General features: G+C 54.5%; 1 protein-coding gene across 7 annotated transcripts in view; it reads left to right on the forward strand.

Moving 5' to 3' along the window:
- The window catches only part of MPPED1 (metallophosphoesterase domain containing 1), an 84743-nt gene that overhangs the window by 60648 nt on the left and 9736 nt on the right, over positions 1–14359 (forward strand). The gene's annotated exons all lie outside the window — the stretch shown is intronic.

The following is a 14359-nucleotide window of genomic DNA, read 5'->3' on the forward strand; positions in this document are numbered from 1 at the left end:
GTGATGGAGATGATGGTGGTGATGGTGATGGTTGTGATGGTGATGATGGTGGTGATGTGATGATGATGGTGGTGATGATGGTGATGATGGTAGTGATGTGATGATGGTGGTGATGTGATGATGATGGTGATGATGGTGGTGATGTGATGATGATGGTGATGATGGTGGTGATGTGATGATGATGGTGAGGGTGGTGGTGTGATCATAATGGTGAGGGTAGTGATGTATGACTATGTACAGGTGGCTCAGCCTCTCTGACCCTTCTTTGTAGTGGGGAAATGACACTGCCTGCCTTGTAGGGGGGTTGTGAGGTCTACGTGGGCCCATCCAGGGGAAGGCTGCTTAAAGGAAGGACCCGGAGAGTGGCTGTGGTCATTTATTATTACTGCGGTGCTCCTTGGGAAGCCAGGAGGAAGATAACCAGTTTTATTCCACAAACCTCAAGGCAGGCCTAGGCCTACATTACCCCATTTTACAGAAGGGCAGGTAGAGGACCAGGCAGGGATGTGGCTTGCTCAGGGCATCCTGGGAGTGGTCCTCCAGGCTTCTGGTCCTAGCTCTTCCTGATCCAGGGCAGAGGCCATTCAGTGGCCTTTCTAAACGCCTGCTGTTTGCCAGGCCTCTGTTCTCAGAATAGCCTTCGAGTACACACAGGCCTTTTAGGCCCCATGAGGACATTGAGGGCTGGGGATTGAGCTGATGTCCTCCTGCTCTCAGGAATGAACTTGTTAATTCAGTCATCAAGGATGTACAGAGTGCCAGGGAGACCCGGGGGACATGCTGTGGACAGACAGACAGTGCTGCTGCCTTCATGGAGTTTACATTCTCGTGGGAGACTATCGACAGCCAGTTCCATAGTCAGAAAGAGCCATGAAGGAGGGGCCTTGGGTGCTGGGGTTGGGGGAGGCTTCCTGTGGGGAGAGCCAGAGGCTAAAGAGATACAGGCAGCTAAGTGTGGTGAAAGGGTGTGGCAGGCAGAGGGAACGGGCTGGGCAAAGGCCAGGAGGCTTGAGAGGGCCTGGGGCATTTTGGAGACTACAGAGCTGCATGTGGCTTCCAGGGACCTGGGTGAATGACAGCAAGAGAGCAGAGGCTGGGCAGCCAGATCTTGTTAAGTGCCACCAGAACCTAGGTCCCTGGGTCCATGGCCTTACCCCCATCCGCCCAGCAGGCTGACGGGAGCCAGGACTTCTGAAGGCATCAGGTACCCTCCCTGAGCCCCGGGCTTCCCAGTAAGTGGGAAGATGACGTGAGGTGATCTGGGGAGCACGGGGCTCTACCCTGAGAGTCTCTTGGTGGAGAGGGACGCTCCATTGCTGGTATCCCCAGGTGGTACTAGCAGCAACACAATTGGAAGAGGCATTAACCAGCCCCTAAGAAAGTATTCACGGCTGAAGAACCCCGGCCTGGCTGCCGATCCTGTCTGGCGTCGAATGGGGTATATATGGGGGTTGTGTGCCCCCTTGCCAACTGTCTGTTGAGGTTCAGGCTGGGGCCCCCCGCTCCCTTGGCACCAGCTGCCTGGGCACATGGTGGCTCGTTCGGGAGGTGCCGGTGGCAGAGCTGCTTGTGATCATTGTGAAGTTCAGATGTTCCGGATTTTCCTTTTCTTTCCCCTCTGCCCTTCACTTATTGGCTACCACAGGAGGCATCCCTTCCAGCTTTAGAAGCACAGTTAGACCAGCAGGCAGGGAGCAGGGATGGAATAAACACTAGCAACGAGTGACCTAACAGCAGCTGCAGCTGGACACGTGGGCAAGGCCGACCAGGTTGAGGGGTAGATGTGTTCACCATATGGCCCTAGGAGGTAGACAGCAGAGCAGGGGACAGAAGGAAGTGACAGGAGGCAGTCTCACCAGTTCGGGAAGACTCCCCCGTAGACAGGAGCTCAGGGGAGAGGCAGTGTGGCCTTATCAAGTAGTGAGCTGCCCATCGCAAGGGGCATGCAAGCAGGAGTCTGCTGTGGGTGGGCCTAGTGTCCTTCCAGCCCCTTCCCCTTTACAGGGCTACACGTCCACTGCCTGTGGTTGGCAGTTCCCCTGTAAGCAGAGGGATACGTGGGCCCGTTCCCGGGAGGTCCTCTCTCTGCTAGACTTGGAGGCTAGCCTTGATATTGAGGGCTTTACATAGCAAGCTAGGAAGGGGAAGCGAAAAGCTAACATATGGTTATGGCAACTGGCTTTTCTCCTGTTACCACTAAGAGATACTCTGGTTGGGAGATTTTCTTTTTCCCTGGAGATGGGCTCTTGCTCTGTCGCCCAAGCTGGAGTCACAGCTCACTGCAGCCTGGACTGCACGGGCTCAAGTGATCCTCCCATCTCAGACTCCCGAGCAGCTGGGACCACAGGTACGTACCACCGCTCCTGGCTAATTTTTAACATTATTTGTAGAGATGGGATCTCATGATGTTGCTCAGACTAATTTCAAACTCCTGGGCTCAAGAAGTCCTCAGTGGGTCAGATTGTAATGGTTGTGACTTCCTCGTCTGCGGAGCTGCACACGCTGAAGACCACTGTGGTTTGTCACGTGCCCGGCTCTTGGGAGATCCTGAAATGGATCAGGCCTGCCTCCCAGGAGCTCAGGTTTGACAAGGGCCTATAACCATTGGGGGTGGGGGCCTGTGACCATCCGTATCCTGTGCTTACCCAGCCTTTGCATAAGCCAGACCCCCTGCTCAGTGCTTGCTCACCTGTTCCCATTTCAGTCCTTGCAGTGGGTTGATTCTCATGGCTGTGTGCTGGTGCAGTATCTCTGGGTGGTTTTCATTTGCATTTCCCTAATGGCCAGAGAGGCTGAGAATCTTCTCCCATGTTGATTGGCCACTTCGATTTCCTCTTTTGGGAAGTACTCAAGTCTTTTGCCCATTAAAAACAATAATTGGGTTACCTTTTTCTTACTTGTTCATGGAGACGCTTCATGTATTCTGAATGTGGGTACGAGCCTTTTCTCAGTTGTGATGTTATGAATAGCTTTTCCCCCTCTGTGACCTGCCTTTTCTCCCTCTTAGCAGAGCCTTGGAGTGAACAGAAGTTTTAAATTTTGGTGTGGTCAAATATCTTCATGTTTTTCTTTGTGATAAATGCTTTTGGTACCTTATTGCAGAGATCGTCATCTTCTGTCCTCTGAAATTATGAGGATTCGTTTCTTTTTTTTTTCTTTCTTGAGATGGAGTCTTGCTTTGTTGCCCAGGCTAGAGTGCAATGATGTGATCTTGGCTCACTGCAGTCTCCACCTGCTGGGTTCAAGTGATCCTCTCACCTCAGCCTCCCGAGTAGCTGGGATTACAGGCACCTGCCATCATGCCTGGCTAATTTTTGTACAGATGGGGTTTCACCATGTTGGCCAGGCTGCTCTTGAACTCCTGACTTCAAGTGATCCACCCACCTTAACCTCCCAGAGTGCTGGGATTACAGGCGTGAGCCACCTTGCCCGGCCTTGTTTCTGTATTGTCTTCCAGAACTTTTGTTGTTTTGCCTCTTATGTTCAGGTGTTGAATCCACTGGAAATGAATGTGTTGATGGTGTGAGGTAGGGATCTTGTTCGTGGGGGTTTTTCCACTTGGACACCCTCCTGGCCCAGCACCATGTGTAGAAAGCCTATCCTCTTTACTCCTACCACCCTTATCTGACACATGGGTTCTGTGTCTGGCTTCTCTTTCCTGCTCCATTGGCCCATTCAGTGTAGGACCACCCTGTCTTTATTACTCTGGCTGTTGGTTTATCATCTCTTTTTCCTACTAGAGCATTTGAGTCTTCATGGGGGCAGGGACCCAGATCTCTCTTTCTCATGGACCTAACTCCAGTGTCTAGTACAGAGTCTGGCTCCTCATAACAAGTATCTGTTGGATGAATGAACAAATGGATGAGTGACCAGACGGATGGATGGAAAGCTGTAGGGACTCAGTTAAAAACCAGGCCTGGTTTATTCTCCTGTGCTTGAGCCTTTCCTCCCGGGCCTGTCACCAGCTCCCTCCCCTCTGGTTCTTTCCTCCTCGTCCATGCTGCTCTCTCTAAAACAAGGCCTGACTGGGCCCTCTCCTGGCTTGCCATGTCACCCCCTTGACACCATCCCCTTCACCCTCAAGCTGAAGGCCAGATGCCCCTTTCCGTGTCCCCTGGATCCTGGGCCCTGCCCTCCGCAGCCGGGGCTCCATCATGGCATCATCAATACTGGGGCAGAGCCCTCACCACTGCTGCCCTGCACTTACCAAGCCTTTCAGTCTGCCCGGGCAAGAAGGGATGAAAGTCTCATTAGGGTGGCGTGTTTGTGCCGCCCCCTCCCAGGGCACCGAGACGGTCCAGGGCTCAGGGAGGCCGTTTGTGGTCCCTCAGGTGCAGACGGCATCGGGCTTTGCTGAGAGCAGCTTAGCGGAAGGGGGCGGGAACCAACTGCAAGAGAAGAGGAAGAACTCAGCTGGTACAAAATCCTAAGTGTTAAAAAAAATCCCGTATACATACCGTATTCATTTATGGGTTTTGGATGCATTTTTTGTTCTCATTTAACTGAAAACGGCCTTGATTTAAAAAAAAAAAAAGAGTGAGGGAGAGAGTGAAATTGGCACGCAGCTAGTCCATCTGGTCTAATTACTTCTGGTATTTTGAAGGAAGGGATCCAAACCTGCTGAGACATTAAACTTCGAGAAGTGGCTGCCGGGCCCTTTGCTGGGCGTCTGGGCTCGGATCCTGATTCACGGCTCAGGGGTTTGACTGCCTCCTGGCAGGGCTGGACCTCCAGGCCAGGCTAGGGTGTCGGGATGCCCTGCACCTCTCTCGAGCCAGCGGCCTCGGGGGTCAGCCCTCTTCAAACAGCCAGGGTTGCTCCGGGCCATTCTGGAATAAACGTCCTGGTGCATGGCTCCCAGCTGTTTACCTCGGGTCAGAATCTTGGCTTTCTGTGAAATGCCAAGAGGGATAGTCCCCTGGCAGAGCCGGCCCTGGATTGAAGGAGGTCCTGTGTGTGCCCTGCTTGGCACATGGTGGGCATTCGCATGCCTGCTGTTCAATGTTTGTGACCTCCCAGGCTCAGGGACGGGGCAATGTGGGTGGTTTCTTTACTGCCCACAGCCGTAGGACAAAGCTGCAGCCAGCTGGCCCCTGGGACGAGACCGGACTGGGTGCTGGCACTGGCCTTTGACGTCTGCTCCTTCCCTTCCCTTTGTGCACTTAGTGGGCCTGCGGGGTGGATGGGGCCAGACTGAGCACCCTGGAACTTGAAATCTGTGCCCCGAAGGAGCTTGGGGCCGGGGGGTTGATGTGATTGTAGTGACAGTCCCTGTCTTATGCTGTCCTGGAGGCCCTGTCCTCTGAAACAGTCAGGGAGGCCTCGAGTCTTGTCCCCATTTTATAGCTGTGGGGACTGAGACCTAAGCCGGAAAATGGCTTGTATGAGGTTCTAGGTGATCTGAACAAGCTGGGCTTGCATGGCAGGGAGGATGGAGGCCCCACCGGTATGCACAGTGAGCTGCTAGAATGCTTCTTGTCTTTTCTTTTTTTGATGGAGTCTCACTCTGTCACCCAGGCTGGAGTGCAGTGGTGTGATCTTGGTTCACTGCAACTCCTACCTCCTGGGTTCCAGTGATTCTCCTGCCTCAGCCTCCTGAGTAAGTGGGATTACAGGCATGTGCCACCATGCCTGGGTAATATTTGTATTTTTAATAGAGATGGGGGGTTTCACTATGTTGGTCAGGCTGGCCTTGAACTCCTGACCTTGTGATCAGCCCGCCTCGGCCTCCCAAATCCCGGCCTCCCGCCTCGGCTGGGATTACAGGGATGATCCACTGTGTCTGGCCTAGAATGCTTCTTTCTAACTTTGTAAATGTATCTTTTAGAGAAAAAACGAGACAGGGTGATCTGGCCTGATAGCTTCCTCCTTGCCTCTTACTAGAATGGGGTGGAGCCCTGGGAGTGGAGGGCAGGGTGGCGCGATCCCGGCCGGCCCCATTGCTCCCACTCCCCCAGCTGTTGCTGCTGATGGGTGACAGTGGTGAGGCTGGTTCTCCCGTCTCGTCTCTGCCTCATGGCATGCTCCACTCAGGCTTTAAGGCAGCCACCCTTGAAGCCTGATGCCTGGTGATACCGATGCCACCCTTCCTGGGGAGCCCCCCGGGGGGCCGGTTTGAACTGCCAGCTTCTCTGCTGCATGCCAGGCCCTTGGTGCCTCCTCCTGTCTCTGGGTGAGGCACAGGTGGGCCTGGCACTCAGTGCCAAGTCTCTGACCTGGAGTCCTTTGCCCTTTCTCTTAAGAACCCTTTTAAATCTTTTATACAACCTTTATGTTTTAGCCTCCAATAATTCCCTCTGAGGTGTTGGGGGTGTTGTTATTTTACATGTCAGGCTCTTGCCCAGAGAGGTGCAATCTAGGGGGGTCCTGGGTAGCCTGGTTTTGGATGTGGCTGGTTTGGGGGGTGTAGCCTAGTTTGGGGGTGCTCCCTAGGGGATTGTTTCTGCCTTAGTCTGTGGGTACACCCAGGAGGGGCCACTTTGTGTGAGTTTCTTGGCTTGGGGCTTCCTGTGGTCAGTGGGGTCTTTTTTGTTCTGCTCTTTTTTTTTGAGATAGTCTTGCTCTGTCACCAGGCTGGAGTGCAGTGGCTCGATGCTGGCTCACTGCAGCCTCTGCCTTCTGGGTTCAAGCGATTCTCCTGCCTCAGCCTCCTGAGTAGCTGGGATCACAGGCACGCGCCACCACACCCAGCTAGTTTTTGTATTTTTAGTAGAGAGGGTTTTACCATGTTGGCCAGGATGGTCTTGATCTCCTGACCTTGTGATCCGCCCACCTCGGCCTCCCAAAGTGCTGAGATTACAGGCGTGAGTCACCGCGCCTGGCCTCTATTCTACTCTTTTCCTGAAGCCCTCTGGCACCCAGCGCACTGAGGACAGAGGGCAAGTGGCTTCCCCTCCTGGGGCCTCATGGCCATTAGGACCATGCCCTCTGGTTCCAGGGGCCAGCAGTCCCCATGCATCTGGAGCAGTGCCACTTGCATGTCGCCTTGTATTTCTGGGTGGTCCAGCACAAGGCTGGCCTTCCCCAGTTTGTTCTGGCAGGTGAGGCAACCCCCCCACCCCTGCTTCATATGCAAGACCCACATTCAGCCAACTGCCCCCCGTATTGTCACGTGTAATCTGCCCAGCAACAGGCAAGGCAGGATGATCTTCATTCCCATCTTACGGATGGGTCAGGCAGGGCTTGAGTAGGTCTAGCACCTGGCCCAAGATCTCAGCCCTAGGAAGAGGCAGCCCCAGGTCCAGCCCAGGCATATGGACTTGGGCAGCTCCTGGCCTTGGCCGTCCAGTGGGCAGCTTGCTCTGGCAGCTGCTACCTGGCTTCCCCTGGGCCCCGCCTCTGGCAGTTCCTGCAGGGCTTTGGGCTCCTGGATCCTTGTCCCCTTCTGTGATGCATTCCTCCGGAGCACCGGGTCCTGAATCTGTAAAGAGGACTCTCCCTCTTCCCTCGCAGGGCTCTGGATGGTGAAACAGGATGAGGTACTCAGAGCCACGCAACAGGGGCATCGGGCAACCTGCAAGGTGCTACCTGGTCATCCCCTGCCTCGAGGCCAGGTTGAGTCAGGAATTGCCCCGTCTGCTCAGGGGTGGCTGCAGAGCCTGTCGCTTAGGGTAGGTGTGAGCCCTGCCTGAGCCTCTCAGGGAAATGGGGCATTCAGTGACGGCTGCTCAGGGGCTTGGGAGCCAGCTGGAACGTGCCGTGGGCAAGGGGCTCCAAGGCAGCCAGCAGTGTCCACCACCAGTGATCCCACGGCCCCCCACTTCCTTCTCCTTCCTGCGCTGGCTTCTTAGAATTCTGAGCCTGAGCACAGCATCAACTGAATTCCGATGGAGGCAAAACAATTCTTCAGTCTCTGGTGGCTTGTGGTGCTGCTGCTTCAAACACACAGGCACACACACATACGCACACACATTCCTATACCATACACACTCGTGTGCATTCACACACATGCACAGACTTCCATACCATACACACTCATAGCCATTCACACACACGCAGAGACTCCCATACCATACACACTCACGTGTGCATTCACACGCACGCAAACTCCCGTACCATACACACTCATGTGCGCATTCACACGCACACAGACTCCCATACCATACACGCCCACATATGCATTCACACGCACACACAGACTCCCATACCATACACACTTGTGCGCATTCACACGCATGCACACACATTCACGTACACACACAGAAACATTCATATACAACATTAACATAAACATGTTCACACACACACATGCATATACACATACACATTCATAAATGCTTGTACACTCATACACATTCATACACATGCATTCAAACATGTACATTCACACACATATTCATAGACACATACACATTAACACATACATCCACACATACACATTCATACATTCACACTTGCACACATAAACATTCACACTCCCGTGCATTCACCTGTACGTATATATTCACATGTATACACTTACACATATCACACATATACAGTCACAAATACGCATCACACACATACACATGGATACACACATCCACATTCACACACGCACACTCACACGCACAGACACCTGCACGGTTTCCCTTTTGCCCCCTTCGTGTTTTCATCTTCAGTTCATTTGTCCAGGCAAAATTGATTTCACGTGGCTGTTTTCCTTTCTAGAAGGCCCCTCAACACGCGTGTGCACGCTACTCCACATGAGATTAATGTTTGAAACGAATCATCTGCCTCCTTCCTGCCGCAGAGTCCCAGCGAAACAAAAGATGGATGATTCTGTGCATGGGAAGGGTGGGAAAATTAATTAGGAATGACAAAGGACCCCGTTCTTTGGTTCCACTTATCTTGCTGCTGACTTGCTGTACGCGGCTGTGTGCCCCGGCCAGGTGTGTGATTGACGGGCTTTGGGGATGCGTCGCTAGCTCCGTGCAACCCTGCCTCCTCCCGGGCAGCCCTCAGGCCCCAAGGGCAGTGGAGCTGGACCCTGCTGTCCATCTCCCCCAGCCTTTGCCTTGGCCCACCAGCCTAGGAGATACAGAGGGAGGGGACGGGGCAAACGCCTCTCACCAGGGCTGGGCAGGCGACAGAGGAAGTACGGACGGTTGGACATCCCCAGGAGACAGACACCACCTGTGGGGTGAGGACTGAGCACGCCAGCCTGGTCTCAATGCAGGCATGATCTCACTTGGGAGCCAGGCATGTCTCTGACATCTCTGAGCCTCAGTTTCCCCTGCTGCAGAGTGGGAATACAGCCACACTGGGGTGCTGTGAGTGTTTGGGGAGGGACTTGGGGCCAACGACAGATGTTGTCCTCACCAGAGGCAAATACTGGCTGTGGCTGTGGCTGGCTTCCTGGAAAGCCTGGCCTCTTTGGGGAGGGGAAGCATTGGGGTGGGAAGAACAAACGGGAGGGGTCAGGACAGAGAGTGCTTGGTCTTGGGGAAAGGGGAGTGGACCCGGACCTGGACAGGCTCCTCTGAATCTCAGGGCGGCGGCACCAGCCACGGGGCTGGAACTTGTCACTCCCATGCTGGGAGCTGCAGCTCCTGTAGAGGAGAGACAGCAAAGCTGTCCTCAGAGGATTGTCAAGAGGAGGCGGTATAGGGATGCCTGGCTGCTGGCAGGTCCACTGTAAGAGGCTCTTCTTCCTCCACAGGGCTTTCATGGTGGTGGCTGCCCTAGCAGACAGCAGGGTTGCCAGCACTCAGCCTGCACCCTGGGAAATGCGGGACCTGGGGAGGCAGGCAGGGGATCCCCAGGGGAGGCGAGCCTTCCTGTGGGTCCAGATGCAGCAGAGGGGTGTGGGCATCCTGGGTCTGGGCTCGGTTCTGAGGCTTCATCTGTAAAATGGACACATAAGTTCCTGGTACAGGTTCATGGGAGAGGGAGAGAGAATGGGACACTCAGCAGATGGTAGAGGTCTCAGAGAGTTCTCGTGACTGTTTTCGTTGCTGATGTAGGTCTTGGGGCTTCCTGACTGTCGGGGGCTCTGAGGTGGGGTTCCTGCCAGGAGGGTGCAGAGCGAAGAGGGCTAGTGTGTAACTCCTCCCACCTGCTGCCGGGTAGAGCAGCTCCTTGTTCATTCCATTCTTCATTCATACCCGTCTTGAGCAACCCCTCCCTGAAGCCTGCCTGGGCAGGAGGGTTCAAGGATGGATGGATGGATCTCAGGTACAGAGAGGCCAGAATGTGTTTAGGAAACAGGCAGTGGGTGGTTAAGGTGGACATGGACAGTGAGCTCCAAGGGGAGCCTGAGCAGAATGATCTGGAAGGGGGCAGGGCAGATCCTAAACCCGCTGTGCCAGACTGAGGGCTGGGCTTGTCCTGGAGGCGCTGTAATGGAGGAGTCACATGTAGGGAACATGTGCGAGGTGGGGTCCCAGGAGCCAGGGGTGCAGGCCTCTTCCCCTCTATGCAGTCAGGCTCAGAGGGGACCTGGCAGGGGGTTAGGGAGCTCAGAGAAGCAGGCAGGAAGTCGCCTTGGGAGAGGAAGAGCCTGTGGCCTGGCACCCCAGGAATTGTCTGTGTGGCAGTCATCAGCTTGGGCATGGGACGCAGGAGCCTGGAGCCCTATCCCACGCCCCTCTGGCTTCCTGTGTGTCCTTGGACACACTGCCTGACTTCTCTGTGCTTCCATTTCCTTGTCTCTAAGACGGGGGGGTCCTCCCAACAGTTTTACCCTCAGGATTAACTGAGCTATAGATGTGATAGCGACTGGTAAAGGGGACTTGCTGTGGGCGCGGCAGGGGTCAAGGGTGATTCCCAGTCACATTTTCATCATGCTGGGATGGACATAGAGAGTACAGGCCCTGGAACTAGCATTCGGGGTTTAAGTCCTGGCGGTGTCACTTGGGTACCTCTCCCCACATCAGTTTCTGCATCTGTAGAGTGGAGGCCACGGTGGCAGCTGCCTCTCTGGGGCTGTGAGGATAGCTCTGGCTGTTCCTGGAGAGGCCTTGGGCACTGCATCTGTGTGTGAGTCCGCTCAGTGCCCTGTCGAGGGCGGGCCCCACGTCACTCTCGGCCTGGGTGTGCCAGTGGGCTCAGCCCTACCCAGACCCCCTGAGGGCCCCAACACCCCAGGAAATGGGGTGCAGCAGGGGTGGTTGTACTCCAGGGTGCTGCAGCGACCCTTGGGGACCCGACCTGCCCAGGGGCTGTGCACCTCACCTGGGGAGGCAGGGAACCCGAGCAGGGCGGGCTCGGCTCCTGCAATTTCCTACAGTCGACTGCCTCCCCCCTTCCCTGTTTGCTGTTGAGGAACCTGGAATTCGTGCTTCAGCGGGAGGCTGTTTAATGATTGGCCACGAGGAGGTCATTTATATTGGCTAAGCGGGCTTAATTAGACGGGACTCGGAGGTTACCATAAGAGCACAGAAAAGCTGTTAAGGGGTTAACCTCTGAGAGATTACATTGTATTCAGCGCTCTGTTAAAGTTTGAATTAATTTTTCCCATGGGTTTGTTCACATTCTAATTTTCAACTAAATGAGACATCTGTTTCAGAAAAGGAAAATTTGCTCTGGTTGTCATGGCAACTATCATTCTGTAAGAAAATTATTCCAATGGTTACTTTAGAACAGAAAGACAGAAATTCAGGACATAAAGCCGCCTCCCATGGCTTAGTGGGAATTTGCATCCGTCCGCCCTCCTCAGGGGCTGTGATGTGCGCTGGGCAGTGGGACTGGCACTGGGGCCCCTGGCCCCTCAGGGTGGTGAGGGTGGGTCCGGGCACTGGGCTGCATTAACAACCAGTACAGGGGGTCTTGGGGGACCTCCGCATCGCATCACGGGCATTCGTGAGTCTCAGACTGCGGTGACAGTGTGGGCAGCGAGGGGTGGGCTGGATGGGGGCTGAATGGGCCCCTGGAGCCCTCGTCTGCCCTGACCTCTGACACACCAGGGGCCCCGCGGGGCTTGGGCCCGCCAGTCACAGTGGTTGATTCCACCTATCAGGTCTCACTGGACATGGAGAGGGCTGTCTCATCCCCACATACAGCATGTGGGGAGGACCTCCGCACGCTTCGCCTCCAGGAGGGACTGCTGCTTTTGTCTCCTCTGCCCAGGGCAGAGCCTGATGGTGGTTTCTATGAACGTTGTACAGGAGCGCCGGGGGCTGTTCAGGTCTTGTGGGTGACTCAGAGACCTCTGGGAGTGAGGTCTATTCAATCTACTGCTGGCTTGCCCCCACCTACTCTTGCCGCCTTTGAGAAGCCCCCGTCTCCTAGACTGGGGATGGTGCTCCTCAGCCAGCAGTCATCCTGGAAAATGTCTTCTGGATGTCCTGTGCATTATTTGACTCTTCCTGTCCTCCGCATTCTTTTTTTTTTTTGAGACGGAGTCTCGCTGTGTTTCGTAGGCTGGAGTGCAGTGGTGCGATCTTGGCTCACTGCAACCTCTGCCTCCTGGGTTCAAGTGATTTTCCTGCCTCAGCCTCCCGAGTAGGGATTACAAGCATGTGCCACCACGCCCAACTAAGTTTTGTATTTTTAGTAGAGACGGGATTTCACCACGTTGGCAAGGATAGTCTTGAACTCCTGACCTCAGGTGATCCACCCGCCTCAGCCTCCTAAAGTGCTGAGATTACAGGCGTGAGCCCCCGTGCCTGGCCCCTGTCCCCTACATTCTAATAAAATCTGGAACATCCCCTCTTCCTATTGATGGAGCGGCCGGGTACTTAGAAGGCATTTTCACAGTGGTGGTGCAGTGCAATCCCCCTAAGCCTCTCCTCCTCCCTCCTCCTCCCCTGTGTCAGGCAGTGGGGCACAGAGGAAAGCAAGAGGACTGAGGACAGAGGCGTCATTAACCCCATCTTTACACAGGAGGAAACTGAGGCCGGAAGAGGGGCAGTGATCAGCCAGGGACAGAACTGCAGTGCCCTTACTACTCAGCAGAGGAGAACAAGGCAGCCCTCTGGCCCCCTGAATCTAATGCTGTGGTGTCAGCTGCCCCCACTCCCCAGATCCTGCAGGCAAGGCTGGCCCTTCTCTGCATTTGGAGATGTTCTCATGGTCCCCCAGATGGGTGGGGGTGTGATGGAGAGGGAGAAAGGGGCAGAGGTGACAACAGGAACAATTCCAGACTTGCTGCCCTGTTGAGTTGTGGTTCTTCACCCAGCTCTGCCTGGGCCTCCCTGTGTGACTCTGGGAAGAGGAGCAACCTCTCTGGGCATTGGGGTGGGGGAATAGGGTGGATTCTGGCTCCCCAAGATTTGAAGTTATGCGTTTCCAAGAAGTTGGCAGGAAACTGTCACCCCTGGAGGAAGGCTCCTTGGTGTTAGGTGAGGGGAAGGCGGGACAGGCAGCGGCTACCAGGGGCCAGCTCCTGGGGGTCTGCAGGTTCTCTGATAGGTTTCCTAGTGTTTCCTTGAAATAACCACCCCCTGCCGTGGCTCTCGGGAACCAACAGACGTGGTCTCTCCGTACTGATGAGGCTTCCTCCTGCCTTATAAATATTTGATAAGATTTTTGAAAAATGGAGGCTGTGTTTGGAAGGCAGCACCAGAAATGTGTTGCTTCTTTTTATGTTGGCTGATGGGGCTGGGGCTCCAGGGAGGACCCTAAGTGGGATCCAAGCTGCTGAGTCCTTCCCAGTAGCACCCTACCCACTCTCCTTGGCTGCCTGGTTCAGCCAGTGGGGCTCTGAACGTGTGCAGGACCACGACATCAGAAAGTTCCAGCTGTGAGCTCAGCCCATTAGAACTGGGGCAGCCTTGGGAGCTGCCAGTGAGGCGCTGTCGGCTGTTCTTCACCAGGAACCGCGGCAGGAAAGCATTTTACTCTGTGACTCAGTCCATGTGGATGTGGGTGGCTATTTAAATAGAAATGTATTTAACTGAAGTATGCCTTCCCTGGCTTGATGGACTGTTGAATCTTGGGGAGCTGAGGTTTTCTATTCTTCTTCTTTTTTAAAATGCTGTTGCCATTCATCAAAATGCAATTTGAAAGGCCCTGCTGTAAGCCAAAGGTTTTTCACTCAGGTTCCGTGGGTGATCTCAGGAGGCGTCCATGATAATCACGGTGATAGCAATCATGTTGCTGGTGGTGGTATAGGAGGTGATTGTGGTGATACTGATAACAGTGGTGGATGATGGTGATGATGATGGTAATGGTGAGATGATGGTGATGGGGGTCATGATGGTGATGTTGATGTTGATAATGGTAGTGGTGATGATGGTGATGGTGATGGAGATGATCGTGGTGATAGTGATAGAGGAGGTGGTGGTGGTGATGGTGGTGATGGAGGTGATGATAATGATAATGGTCGTGGTGCTGGAAGTGGGAGTGGTGATGTGGAGGTTGTGGTTATGGAGGTGGTGGTGATGGTGGTGGTGGTGATGGAGGTGGTGGTGGTGATGGAGGTGGTGGTGATGGGGTG

The sequence above is a fragment of the Sapajus apella genome, unplaced genomic scaffold (assembly GCF_009761245.1).
Source record: "Sapajus apella isolate SASKATOON/1434 unplaced genomic scaffold, GSC_monkey_1.0 scaffold123, whole genome shotgun sequence".
Taxonomy (NCBI): Eukaryota; Metazoa; Chordata; class Mammalia; order Primates; family Cebidae; genus Sapajus; species Sapajus apella.